The following is a 14,941-nucleotide window of genomic DNA, read 5'->3' as shown; positions in this document are numbered from 1 at the left end:
ACTTTCGTACGGAAGACTACGATAATGCGAATGTACGATTAGCCTCAGTTAGCTTTGTTTACATAAAATATTCACTCCCAACACCTCAGTTGGGTTGAGCGAGGGGGCTGGGAATCCCCTCCTCTGAATCAATATCCCAAAAAGAGTCAGAAATGACTCTAGCCACCTACTACTTGGGGTATATGGCTGTGGTATAGTATATAATGTATGGTATGTATGGTATGTATGTATGTATGTATGTTAAACAGCCTTGAATGTGTCAACTTTTTGCTACATGTTCGCTTTTAAAGATCATTTCAAGTTTTGGCAAAATCAACCGAAGCGGAGGCAGCACGGCGGCGCAGTGGTTAGCGCTTGTGCGGCACAGTTCATGTCATGGGAACCTGTCGTGGGTTCAAATCCAGCTCCAGACTTCCTGTGCGGAGTTTGTATGTTCTCCCCGTGCTTGCGTGGGTTTCCTCCGGGCACTCCGGTTTCCTCCCACGTTCCAAAAACATGCATTTCAGGTGAATTGGTCGGTCCAAATTGTCCATAGGTGTGAATGAGCGAATGAGTTGTCTGTCCGTGTGTGCCCTGCGATTGGCTGGCAACCAGTTCAGGGTGTCCCCTGCCCACTGCCCGGAGATGGCTGGGATGGGCTCCAGCCCCCCGCGACCCTAATGAGGATAAGCGGTAGGGCTAATGAGATGAGATGAACCGAAGCGGAACACAATTCAAATAAAAAAAGAAATATTCAATATTATATACTATTTTTTGACATAAAATTGAAAAGTTTGGCATGGAACATTATTTTGCGCCATTTCATTAATATTTATAGTGGCACATATTTGCCTCAATTTCAGCTGCAAGTTGTGTGTGTGTCTCTGGCACATAGAGAGTCTAATTCTTGCCCTCTTTTACAGTGAAGTCAGATGGAGAGTGTTATTGAACAGCAGTCCTCAGTCTATCTGACTGATTACAGATTGGGTTCAGTTCCAGACTTTGTCTCATTTGTGAACTAATCCATTGTACAACCCCTAGCAAAAAGTATGGAATCATCAGTCTTTAGCAAGCCCTCACGCAGACATCTTTTTCTGTTGAAAAAACTCACAAACACAAAAACAATCGTAAGGTCATTACAAGGCAATTGTCTGTGTGTGTTAGTTAAAGTGCAGGGAAATATATATGGAATCATTCAATTCTGGGGGAAAAACATGGAATTAATGCATTTTGAGTAGGAAATAAGGACACACCCAGTCAATTTCCTGTCCTTAATTGGGCACCTGACTTAGATTAAATCTGCTCGTTAGTCAGCAGTTAAAAACAGTGCAGTTATTGCACCTTGGAGGATTCCTGGACTAAGTGGATTGGCAAGAGTAATGGTTCCAACAAAAGAGATGTCTTCGGACACCACAGACAGGATCGTTAAACATCTTGAAGAAGGTAACTACTCGTAGTCTGAGATGTAGGCAGTATCAAAGATTTGGACAAAGTACAAACGGCTTGGGGAGGTTGCAAAGTCAAACGTACTGGTGGGCCAAGGAAAAAACATGTAGACGTCACGCCATATGTATTCAAAACAGAAAATGTACAAGACAAATGAAGAGGAAATGGAAGGAAGTTTGATTCAATGTATGTGACAGGACTGATGGAAATGGGATTTGAATATAGATTAGCTTAAAGGAAACCATCGTTGATGCTCTAACACCAAAGAACAAGATTAATAGGCTAAGGAGAGGGAATCATGGATTTAGGATGACTGCATGACGGTTATCTTCTTTGTCACGAAGCTGTATTTACCAAGGGGTAATGATGTTGGAAACTTTTTGGTGCCGTCCCGGTGAGATTTACAAAGGGGAATGCCTAAAGAGAACATCTAAATTCCCACAGTACTAAATGATTTGGGGTTGATGGCAGGCATAGGCACTGGGGAGATGGCTGCGGTCATATCTGCAATAAATGCACTAGTTTACATTGACATTTTGGACATTCCTTTGAGAAAGACGCAATCAGTCAATGTCCTGGCCTGCTAATAGCCAAGATCTTCACCAAAAGCTGTGGTGGGAATTGAAACATTGTCCACAGCAAGTATCTGACCTGCAAAGATAATCTCACGACTGCAATCAAAGAGTTGGAACCAGATTGATGAAGAATACTGTTTGTCACTTAAGTCCATGCCTCAAACTTGATGTCATAAAAGCCAAAGGTGGTGCAATTGAATACTAGTGATATGTTTTGATATTTCTTAGTCTGTTTTTCATGATTCCATATTTTTTCCCTCAGAATTGAGTGATTCCATATTTATTTACCTGCACTTGTTCTGTCAAAGTAAACAGTTACTGATCATTGTAACGTTTTTTTTTTCTTAAATTATTTTAGTTTTTCTGAATGCCTGTATGTTGCACTTGGGAATGACTTTACAATTGTTTCATGTTTACAAAATCATGCATGGACTTTCTCCCTCATATATTTCAGATTTAATTTCCCCCTATGTTCCGGTCTGGAGCCTTCACTCTGAAAATGCTGGTCTACTAGGGATCCCAAGAGCCTAGAAGAGATCCGCAGGTTCGAGAGGGTTCTCCATTTGGGCCCTGGTGCTGTGGAATGCTCTTCCCCCTGAGATTTTATCTACAACCTCGGAAATGTTTAAATCTAAGCTTAAAATACACTTCTGTTCTATAGCATATGAATAACCTATAATTTATGTTGACAATATAAGGGGATGGTGTCATATTAGTCTAGTTTGCAATAGTCTTTGATCTGTGCAGCCCTTTGAGTCTCTTTGTGATTAAGGGCTATACAAATAAACATGACCTGACTTTATAATCTGAGTTTTTTTTCCTTTTTTTTAACAGATTAAAATGTTTGACTGAGGGCTTGCCCAAGACTGGTGATTCCATACTTTTTGCTCGGGGCTGTAGATTTGGCTTTGTTTTGGATCACTTTTTTTGCTGGGAGATAAATCTCAGTCCCAGTATCAGTTCTTTTGCACACAGGTGTTCAACAATGAGTCTGTCACCCGCCTGTTTGCCAGTAGAGGGTGGTGTGTTCAAGGTGATGAGTTGTGTTGGTTTTACACCCAACGTCGTTTTGTATTGTGGAAGACAATGTTTTTCTTTCTTGAATCTGACCAGACCACTTACTACCTATGTTAGGTGTGTCTTCCAGGTAGCCTGTGGTGAACTTTGAGCTAGGCGTTTTATGGATATTTTTGAAAAATGTCTTTCTTTTATTCAAGCTTACCTTAAGACTAGATTTGTGCAGCTTACAACTGATGGTTGTCTTATGGACGGACGCTTCCACCTCAGCTGTACATGCCTGTAGTGAGCTAGAGTAAAATTTTTTTTTTTTTACAACTGATCTGACTTGAGGATTCATCATTCCACCCTTTATGACTATCTGTGACCCAAATCAGGAAAATAAATTCTACATCCCTTTCTTTTTTTTTTAAATAAAAAGAACGTGCAGGTTAAAGCTCAGTAGAATATATTTTTTTTCATTTTTCAAATAAAATGGCCAGCAAAAACAATATCGACTAGGTACCTTATACACTTGCATATAAGCCTATGTCACATTTAAACAACCCCCTTAAAGTAGCCACATATTTGAAATCCGTACCCCAAATGTAAAAAAAAATGACTACGTAGACGAGTGTTTTTCAAACCTTAACGGCCAAGACACTAGGGCTGCTCTATTGACTAAAATGTAATCGACATTGCGATGTGACCGAGTGCGAAGGGTTGGAATTGCCTGACACTGCGCTTTTTTCAATATTTTTTTCAATATTCTGCATTTGGAACAGCCTGCCCTGTCATTGAACTAAAGCCCACTCAGTGAAAATCTTCATTGCATTATGAGTCAATTGTATAAACCCTTTATAGTCAAATGTATAAGATCCTTCAATACGCATCACCACTCTTATCTTGCAGCCACTCCTCAAAGGCACGTCTCTTCTCTATCACAGCCTCTGACCTCATAATTCCACCATTCATTTCCTTTCCTAATACCTCGACCAATTTTTCTCATTCCACACACTTCATTCGCACTCCTCAACACTGTCTCTTTAAACCACTTCCATTCTGTTCCCACATTCTCCACTTCTCTTCTACTAATCCGTTCATACTCGTCCCCTATCCTCTCTTTAAACTCTTTCCCTTTCTGCCTTATTCAAATCTGACATTTTCACCTCTTCCCTCACAGTCTTCCATCTATTCTGTTTTCTTTCCACATAAAAATGATCAGACATACCACTCATTTCACCTCTGTAAACATGCACATCCAACAATCTATTTATCATCCTTTTCCTAATTACTACATAAGACCATCAGTGGTCTGTCCACTATCTCACTACCATCCACTCCGACAAAAGTATCCCTATTCACGTCCCTTTTTTTAAACAATGTATTTGCAATCATCAACTCATTTTCCACACATAACTTAATCAATTTCTTACCACTCTTATTTCTTCCTGGTACTCAACATCTACTGTAAGGTTTTAGGTTTATTAGACTGAAATCTGACTCCGGAGACATCTTGTCTAAACGATTCTGCAGCTCCCCCGTCGGTCGGGTTTTCAATCTCACTTCGATTCTACCGGAGTAATGTTATTCTGAAGTACTTTTACTTGAGTCAAACCTCTACAGTTGGGGAAATATGAGCCAGGCGACGAAGATAGTCCACAGAGCTAATTTATTCAGCGTATAAAATAGTTGAACAGATATCTGGATCTTCAGTCGCGTACATAGCAATCAGGGAGGAGAAGACAAAGGGGGGCGCCCAAAGTTGCCCAGTTCATAATACATTGCGAAGAAACGTATATGCCCTATGACTAAGCTGCTGCTGATTGGTCCACGTTGTTGCCGAGGCAGACCTCCCCAGTATATTTCTAAACTGGGAGGAGGGGGTGATAGGCCATCGTTATCTGCACAGAATGGGGCAAGACACACATTCCAACCCCCCAGGAGAGGTGATAGGTCATCATTATCTGCACAGAATGGAACAAGAAACACATCCCAACGCAAAGCACGATTTACGACTCACTTCTGCCAGAGTTCGCCCTCGAGGGCTGCAGTCCAATATTTAAGTATGGGTAAGATAAAACAGCGTATAAAATAGTATATAGATAAATAGATACTTCATTCATCCCCGTAGGGAAATTCACACGTTCGGCAGTATCCTTGTGTTGAAAATAAAATAATAATAAAATAAAATAAATAGAATACAGAAATAACCAATATAACAACATGGCAGCGCATGGATGCATGCTTGCGGCTAGTTGCTCTCCAGCTAATCTTCTATTTATTGCCGTTCTCTTGTCTTTTTTGCTTTCACTTTTGGACACATGTGTGGCCAAAAACACTTACAATAGGGATGAACTTATTCGGTTGGGTGGGCGTCTAAATTTCGACTTTTCGGGCACTTTTTATACCGCCTATGATATACCGAGCGAACTTCAAAGAGATCCGGCATCCTTGTGGACCGCTATTCCTCTTAATAAACGACGACAGCGGCGCCGTAAGGACAGAAAACAGAAGCGTGGTTGCCGTGCAGTCATATGTGTGAAGCGTGCGAAGTCTAAGCAGCAAGATGGACGCGAGGATGTAACTAATTCCACCATTCATTCCTCGCCGAAGCTTTACACTCAGCGCGCACGAAAAGCAACAACCGCGGCATCTTTTGAAGATCTCGACAAAGACTACAAAGAGCTCAGCTAAGTCAAATGATTCAGCAAAGCTAAAATTTGGTCTGTTAAATATTAGATCGCTTGCTCCAAAAGCTTTACTTGTTGATAACAGTATTCGTGATTATAAACTTAACTGTATGGGTCTTTGTGAAACCTGGTTACACCCGGATGAGTATTTAGCGCTAAATTATGCTTCTCCCCCAGACTACGAGAGTAGCCATGTAGCACGCACGTCAAAAAAGGGTGGCGGTGTCACGCTCATTTCTGAAAAAACGCTCAAATTTAATCCTCGTACCTCTAATAATTACAAGGCGTTTGAGGCTCTTGTGATGCGGTCCTCTCTATTGTCAATTTATGTAATAACTATCGCGCACCTGGGCCGTACACAACTTTCTTAGACGAATTTGCTGAACTTTTGTCTGAACTAGTAACCTATGCGGACAAAATTATAATTATGGGGGACTTTAACATTCATATGAACTCCCCACTCAGTTCACTTACTATTGCGTTTAATTCTCTAATTGATGCATTTGGTTTTAATCAACTGGTTGATTTGCCAACCCATAAAGATGGGAAAACGCCAGACATGGGGACTTGAGACTTAGTGACTTGGACTCGAGTCGACTCGAGTCGCTGTTTTTATGACTTGTGACTTGACTTGGACTTGGCAATCTAAGACTCGGGACTTGACTTGACTTGAGCCACGATGACTTGAATGACTTGCGTGTTCATATATATATATATATTTCATTATTTAAATAATGTTGACAATTACAGTACGGGATGCGGGCTGAGAAACGCTCTCATGTCACGCCCACTCTGCCCATGCGCCACACACCTCCACGGCAACCACCTGAAGTCAGCATGTCTGCTCCGAGGGTAGTAACTTTTGGCTTCAAAAACTTCTGTGAAGAAGGTAAACGGCGAACAGCGCAGTGCAAATTTTGCAACGGGAAAATTTCGGACAGCCAGACCACCACCTCAAATTTCATCCGACATTTGAAGAGCCATTCTGCCCAGTAAGTGTTTGTCAGTGTTAATATCTGTTTGTCAATGTGTTAATATCTGGTGAGTTGGATGTTGGCTAATGTCTGTGAATATTGTCATTCACCCAGGTCATTTTATCCATACAGTTTAGTTGTAGGCAACTGGACTTCTAATTTGAGCTTGAGGAACTTCCATGAGGAACATCTACAGCTCAATCTCTAAAAAGTCCAGTTGCTTACTCTTTGGTTGTTAGCTAAGAGTGAGCGGCAGGGCGATTTAGCCGCTGCACAGGGGGGTTTCAGTTTATCATTGTGACATTCTTATGCAGAGACGAGAGGTTATCGTAACCTGCGTCAATGATGCTTCATTCATTTACTTTTATAAACATTGCAGTATGTTTGAGTAAAACGAATGCATTTGTGCTCATAGTGCCTCGTCTATCCTACAACGGGTAACGCAAAAGACAAGCCAGGCATATTGAGCTAGGAGCTACGGATAAACGGGCTGTCTAATTGAGAAAATAGGGTAGGCTAAGCGGTGAAGTTGAGAAGGACACGTGCACTGTACATGATCAAAAATCAGGGATGTGATTTGACCAAAGTGAAATTATCTGAAAATTAGGCGGGGGTCTGGGGGCCGCGGGCACCCAGCTAGGTCCAGGGCAGTGCCCTGGTGGGGGGAGAAGTGGGGCGAAGCCCCCCGGAGGTCATGGGTTTTCCGTGTTTTTAAGTACTTTCAATGCACTCAGATGACAAAGAAATAGACAAAACAACAGCATACATTTTCAATGTATTTTGAACTATCCCATATAAAATTACAGTTTAAGTCAACTCAAAATCAGTCACATTAAAAAACATTGGACTGCCTTTGCTATTAAAAACTATCACTGAGAATATCATCATATCTAACTCATGTGATTACTAAGTTAACACATAAATCATGTTGAAGAGTTCAAATTTCATGAACAAATAATTGTATCATGACCAAATGAAAAGTAACTCATATTAGAACATACCATAAATGTCTTTGTTATAGAAGAAGATGTTATCTATAAATGAAAGTACTGTAGTGGGTTGTACATAATTCACCCACGGAACCATTGTTTAGTTAGCGAGTTCCTAGGGGGACTCTTAATTCGGCCGGTTCTAGCCACTCTCGTGTTTGTTTTGTTATCGCCAGTTTAAATGTCATTAAAGCAGCTTTCGTTGGCACCTTTGTTTGACACTCCGCTTACGACTCCCGTCTCTGCTCGCTACATTGGATCACGTCGGGGTCACCAACATTTGTAGATAATTCCTTCTCTAACCAGTCCGATCGAAACTTGTTTTTTTACGATCTTAGCAATTTCTTTAACTCGCGGAGCATCTTTGCGTTCGATCTCGGACATCTTTCTTTAAACACTCGGCAAAAACGTGTGAGAAATGAACAATGGCATACTCCTACGCCTTTATAAGGAGCGCGTTTATTGGTCAACACGGAGACTTCAACCAATCGCAAGTACGTTTCATTTCAGTTACGGAAACACTAAAATGGAACGCTGTCGAGACGAAATCGTTTTTTTTACCATTTAAAAGAATCGGAAATTTTAAAATTTTATTTTTGGAGCGAAAGCGGAATTCCGCGAATTAGCGGAAAAATCACATCCCTGAAAAATGTGTCTTTGCCTTAATGTTATAGTCTCAATCTGCATATAATTTGGAAGTGTTGGCAAAAGGGCACCTTCCACGATTGGGGAGAGTGTGGGGTTGGCGGCAGCTGCAGGGGGATCCGCTCTTTTTCACAGGCATGCTGATCGTACATAGTCAAGTCAAAGTCAGTTTTATTTGCCAGTTCCTTCAAATGTACTTGACATAAAACGGAATCGAAATTACGTTCCACACTGTCCTATGCGTAGACATTGACAACAATAAAGTGCAATAAAAGTGCAACAATAAAGCCTGGCTATCGCGACTATTAATAAACTGTGATAAACGTGTGATAAACTCATCACACGAGTTTAGTCTGGCCAACCATCCGAGAGGCTGCGTTGATCAAATGCCTCTGTGTACTACTGGACTATGCTACAACCAATCAGACTACAACGTCATCACGCTAAAACCGCCTCAATCGTGCAGGCTAGATCAAAAGTTATGCCAGTAGTCTCCAAATCAAATAGTGACAATAATGTTAATCCAATCTTATAATTAAGACCACTAAGTCGACAATTATGGAAGTTTTTTTTGTAGTTTTTTTTTAGTAACTTTTTAGTATAAAAATAAATATTAGCTCATTATTTTCTTTAAAAATTTTGATTTCATGGTTGGAAATGTTAAATAAATTGTTTTATTTATTAACTATCACATGGTTAAGATATACCAGCTTTATGAGCATAAAAAAGTAAAAAAATGTGGTAAAAGCTTCAGTTACAGTTGATTTGATATTAAGTAATATCATCCAGAAGATAGATAAAAAAAAATACAGAAAGTTTCAAACAACTGTTTTTTTAACCATATGTCATGATTTCATGTCTGCCCAACCATACAGGACATCTCATTCTTGTTTTTGCATCTGCTTCACAGATATGCAGAGTATGAAAGGACAAGAAACGCCTGCACTGATACTACACAGCCTGCAATATCACAGTTCATCCAGTCTCGTCCTCTGGAAGCATATTCAGCAAATCATCCCAAACAGAAGTCCATAACCAATGCTATTGTTACAGATCTTGTGATTGGATGTAGCATGCCCCTTTCAATGACGGAAAATAAACATTTCAGGCACTTCATGTCTGTGGTCGACTCCAAATACCAGCCTATCTGCCGCAGAACAATAACTTCAACAATAGAATCACTTGTTGCAGACATGCAAGAAAAGATCAAAGTGATTCTTGCTGGTGTAGACCATGTGTCGGTTACCATAGACATTTGGTCAGATAGGAGGATGCGCGGCTTTTTGGGAGTCACTGGCCATGTCTTAACAACCTCAGAAGGAGTCATGCTGAAGTCATACCTGCTGGCATGCAGCAGATTCAAGGGATCTCACACAGGAGAGCGCATTGCTGAAGCCTTTGATTCCCTGTGTGAGGATTATGGCATTCGGAAAAAACTCGACTTCATAATCTGTGATAATGCTGCGAATATGAAGCGAGCATTTTCAGTCTGTTTTCCGAAGGATCAAGATGACGAAGTAACCGATGATGACAATCTGGATGATGAAGAATTGTGGGAAGACCTCTCCAGAGGTGACTGGGAGACTGTGGACCGCACAATCAACAGAGGAAGCCCTAAACGTCAGCAATGCTTTGCGCATACTCTGCAGTTAGCTGTTGGTGATGGTCTCAAGGATGCACGGATCATGAACAGTTCCTTTGCAAAATGCTCCAAGCTTAGCTCTCTCTTGCATACATCCAGCACCTTTAAAGATGCGTTTGAGGAGAAGTTTGATCAGCGAGGGATACCCGCTGCTGTAAACACACGGTGGAATTCAACTTTCCGACAAGTCAAGGCAGTGCTCTCATTCAGTCACCAGGACTTGTGCAGTGTTGTTCAGAACACGGGACACAGTGAGCTGGTCTTCTCAATTAGGGAGTGGAACTTGATGAAGGAACTTTGTGATGTGCTACAGCCATTTGCAGAGGCCACTGATCTTACTCAGGGAGAGAAGATTGTGACGATTAGCTCTGTCCTCCCCTGTGTATTGTCTCTTAACCACCACTTGGAAAGACTCAAGCCGCAAGTGCGCTTCCTGGGAAGCATGATCCATAGCCTGCAATTCTCTTTGAAGAAACGGTTCCGGGGAATCTTCGTTAATGTGAAGATGTTGTCAGCTGCATCAGGGGAAGAGCTGCCATTTGCAGACCCAGTCTACATCAGGTCAGCTGTCCTGGACCCGGCTTTCTCCATGATGTGGCTTCAGCATGATGTGCTTGTCACCGATGATGTCAAGAATAACATTGTTGACATGGTAAAAGGTCAGTGGATTTTTTTTTTTTAACGTGATGTACACTTAGGCGTGTCACCATTATCAAATTATGGAAATGTAATTCAAAACAGTTATATGAGTATTATAATCCATTTTAGAGATGATTTTGCAAGCGTATCAAACTGTGGATGTTCAATTTTGAATAATGCTCATGAGATCTTACGCTTGCCCTTTTTTTTCTTTGTTTTAATTAGATCTGATTCTACGTGAGGTGCAACCTCACACAACATCCCAGAGTCCTGAATTCCTAGAGGAGGAAAGCGAAAGCCAGCAAGAAGACAGCACTGGCCTATTCTCAGGCTACAAAAAACGCCGCAAGCAGGACCCAACCACCAACCCAGAGACACAACTAAATAACTATTTTTCTCTTTGTTGTGGGCAGCCTTGTCTGTCCTTCTGGGACGCAAACAGGGCTGTCCTCCCTGCCCTTTTTCCTGTTGCAATGAAAGCTTTGTCAGTGCCAGCCTCAAGTTCCCCAGTGGAAAGAGTCTTCAGCCATGGTGGAATCATTATGAGACCCCATCGAGCTCGGCTTGCAGATAAGACCCTGTCTAATCTTCTATTTTGCAAATGCAATACCTTGTAAAAAGGGAATGACTGATGGATATACAGTGACTGAGTGAGTGAGTTAATTTGTGTCATTGTGAGTGAGTGAGTGAGTGAGTGAGTGAGTGAGTGAGTGAGTGAGTGAGTGAGTGAGTGAGTGAGTGAGTGAGTGAGTGAGTGAGTGAGTGAGAGTGTGTGAGTGTGTGTGAGTGTGTGAGTGAGAGAGAGAGGAGAAATGTAACAAAGTTTAATAATAATAAGCTATTTGTTTTAGCTGTTATTTGTTTCCTCATAAAAAGGGATTGACTTATGGATATACTGTTTGAGTGAGTGACAGAAAGCGTGTGAGAGAGAAATCTGCAAAGAAAAGAGCAAGAGAAATGTGACAGTTTAATCCTCTGTAAGTTAGTATTTGTTTTAGCTGTTATTGTTACTTTGTAAAAGTAAAAAAAAAGTAAAAGTTTGGGTTTCGATCTACAGATCACTTTTTCTGTCAATAAATACCAAATACTGACGATATCACTGTTTGTTTGAGTCTATGATGTATTTTACTGAACATGAGTATTTAGGATACAAATATTTTATTACAGGTTAGGCACATTAGCCAAGGATGATTACTTGATTTCTTATATATTGCCTTTCACTTTATTAAGATCAGATTCTGAAGCTAAAATTACAACAGTACGCCAAAGGTGACTTGACTTGGACTTGACTTGACCTATTACAGGACTTGACTTGACTTGACTTGACACAGCCTGTGACTTGACTTGACTTGACTTGCCCAAGAAAAAAATACTTGGGACTTACTTGAGACTTGCACATGTGTGACTTGGTCCCATGTCTGGAAAACGCTAGACTTGATTCTGACTCGAGGAGTTTTAACCTCAAACATCATGGTGTTACCGTGTACTACCGTTATCTCGGATCATTATTTAGTTACATTTGAGGTGCTAGCTAAAAGTAGTGTTAAAAAAGCTGAAGGATTTAGCGGACGCAATATAAGCACTGGCACAGTTTCTGAGCTCTTTGAACTACTTCCTGGAGCAGTTGCGTCCTTTCCTTCATACAATGGCCCGATAGACTCACTCATAAATGATTTCAATACCACCCTGACTAGTGTCCTGGATTCAATAGCGCCCATGAAGCTAAAATCACGTCCTAAAAGACGCACGCCTTGGTTTACTGATGAAACTAGAACCCTTAAACAAGAATGCAGGAAATTGGAAAGAAAATGGCGCACTACCAAGCTTGAGGTTTTCCATCAAACATGGTGTGACAGCTTGTTAAAGTATAAAGCGGCCCTTGCCTCTGCAAAATCGGCCTATCTTTCGAAGGTGATTGCGTCTCAAAAGAACAATCCCAAAGCACTTTTTGAAACTGTAGCATCGCTTACAAGGCAACAGACTACTGCAGATAGTTCGACGCACTCTGCTCATGACTTAATGGTCTTCTTTACTAAGAAGATTCAATGCATACAGGAAGAAATTGCTAAAGAAATTATTAATACCACACATACTAAACGGCTGAAACCTACAGATGCACGACAGGGTGGTTGTCCTGGGAAATTGTCCCGTTTTAGTGAACTGTCACTTGATGATCTCAAACAGGTGGTGAATGCGGCCAAACCGACAACTTGCCAGTTCGACCCGCTCCCGGGTTCACTTATTAAAAGTCTTTTTGGCGTCCTTGGACCTTCAGTTCTAAATATTATAAACATATCACTCTCCTCAGGTGTAGTTCCAGCAGCTTTTAAGTCCGCCGTTATTAAACCCACACTGAAAAGACCCAACCTTGATCCAGAAATCTTAAGTAATTATAGACCTGTGTCAAACCTACCTTTCCTCTCTAAAGTACTTAAAAAAGTAGTGGCACAGCAGCTAAATGTTTTCATATCCGAGAATAACCTTTTTGAATCCATGCAATCAGGATTCAGGGCTAACCACTCTACTGAGACAGCTCTGATCAAGGTAACAAATGATCTCCTACTGGCAATGGATTCTGGCGCTTCATCACTTTTGCTGCTGCTGGATCTTAGTGCTGCTTTTGACACAGTGCGCCACAATTTCCTACTAGAACGGTTGGAAAAATGGATTGGTCTCTCAGGAACCGTCCTCTCGTGGTTCAGATCCTACCTCTCAGATAGGACGCACTGTGTTAAATATGGTGAAATGACATCTGAGCCCTTTAATGTTACCTGCGGTGTTCCGCAGGGTTCAGTGCTTGGCCCCCTTCTTTTCAGTATTTACATGCGAATAATATCACCTAAAGGAAGCAAGTACAATATCAGCTTCCACCGCTACGCAGACGACACTCAACTATATCTTCCGTTGGAGGAATCTCACACACTAAACTGTGGAAATTTGGAGGCCTGCCTCATTGAGATAAAAGAGTGGATGTCACTCAATTTCTTGCGTCTTAACTCTGAAAAGACCGAAATGTTAGTCATTGGTCCATCTAAATGCCGTGATATATTCTCAAAAACTGCTGTGAACATTGACAAATGTCACATCACACAGAGTGACTCAGTTAAAAATTTAGGTGTCATATTTGACCCTGATCTATCCTTTGAAATGCATGTAAAGAAAACTACTAGAACCGCTTTCTTCCATCTTCGTAACATTGCTAAAATCCGTTCAATACTGTCTCAGTCTGATGCGGAAATTATAATTCATGCGTTTGTCACCTCCCGTCTCGATTACTGTAATGCACTACTCTCTGGTCTCCCGAAGTCTAGAATCAAGTCACTTCAGCTGGTACAAAATGCCGCAGCGAGGCTTTTAACTAGGACAAAAAAGTACGATCACATAACACCGATTTTGGCTAACGTGCATTGGCTCCCAGTTAGTCATAGATGTGATTTCAAGGTTCTCTTAGTATTGTACAAAATCATACATGGACTTGCTCCCTCTTATCTTTCAGATCTGATTTGCCCCTACGTCCCGGTCCGAAGCCTACGATCTGAGAGTGCCGGTCTTCTGGTGATCCCAAGAGCAAAGAAGTGTTCTGCTGGTTCGAAAGCGTTCTCCATCCGGGCACCGGTGCTGTGGAATACTCTTCCCCCTGAGATCCGATCTGCAACCTCAGTGGAAATGTTTAAATCTAAACTTAAAACTCACTTCTACTCCATAGCATATGAATAACCTACTCTTCTCGTCGGCTGAAAAAATAGTCTGTGTAATATAGTGTAATAATCTGTGAAGCCCTTTGAGACTCTTCGTGATTTAGGGCTATACAAATAAAAATGACTTGACTTGACTTAACATGTTGATATATAGTATGTATAAAATACACACTGTAATAAAAATAGGGTAATATGCAAATGTGGGATGGGGTTTAATGTGGGCTTTTACTCCCCCGGGTGGAGTTAAAGAGCATCATGGCATGAGGAAGAAATGATCTCCTCAGTCTGTCCGTGGAACAAGACTGTGACAGCAGTCTGTCGCTCAAGCTGCTCTTCCGTTTGGAGATGATGCCGTGTACCACTTTCCACCTTTCTTTCGCACACATTCGGACAAATCCTTCCACGACTCCTCTCTCCTCAACACTTCTTTCTGAACCAGGTCCATATGAACTTATAAACATCCATACTTCTACACCCCACTTTAACCTCACCCATATCATTCTGGAAGATATCTCCACTCCACCAGTTTTTCCTTTGCTTTCTCACTCACAAGCACAGCCACTCCTTCTCTAGCATGTCCACCCGTAACTCCAGACTTTCTACCATGCATACCTCCAAGCTGTAATTCACCCTTTCCTTTCATCTTTGTTTTTCACTCAAGGCTA

The sequence above is a fragment of the Urocampus carinirostris genome, chromosome 10 (assembly GCF_059441175.1).
Source record: "Urocampus carinirostris isolate Australia breed hairy pipefish chromosome 10, RoL_Ucar_1.0, whole genome shotgun sequence".
In the NCBI taxonomy this organism is placed as follows: domain Eukaryota; kingdom Metazoa; phylum Chordata; class Actinopteri; order Syngnathiformes; family Syngnathidae; genus Urocampus; species Urocampus carinirostris.
Note: the sequence above shows the minus strand (reverse complement) of the source record.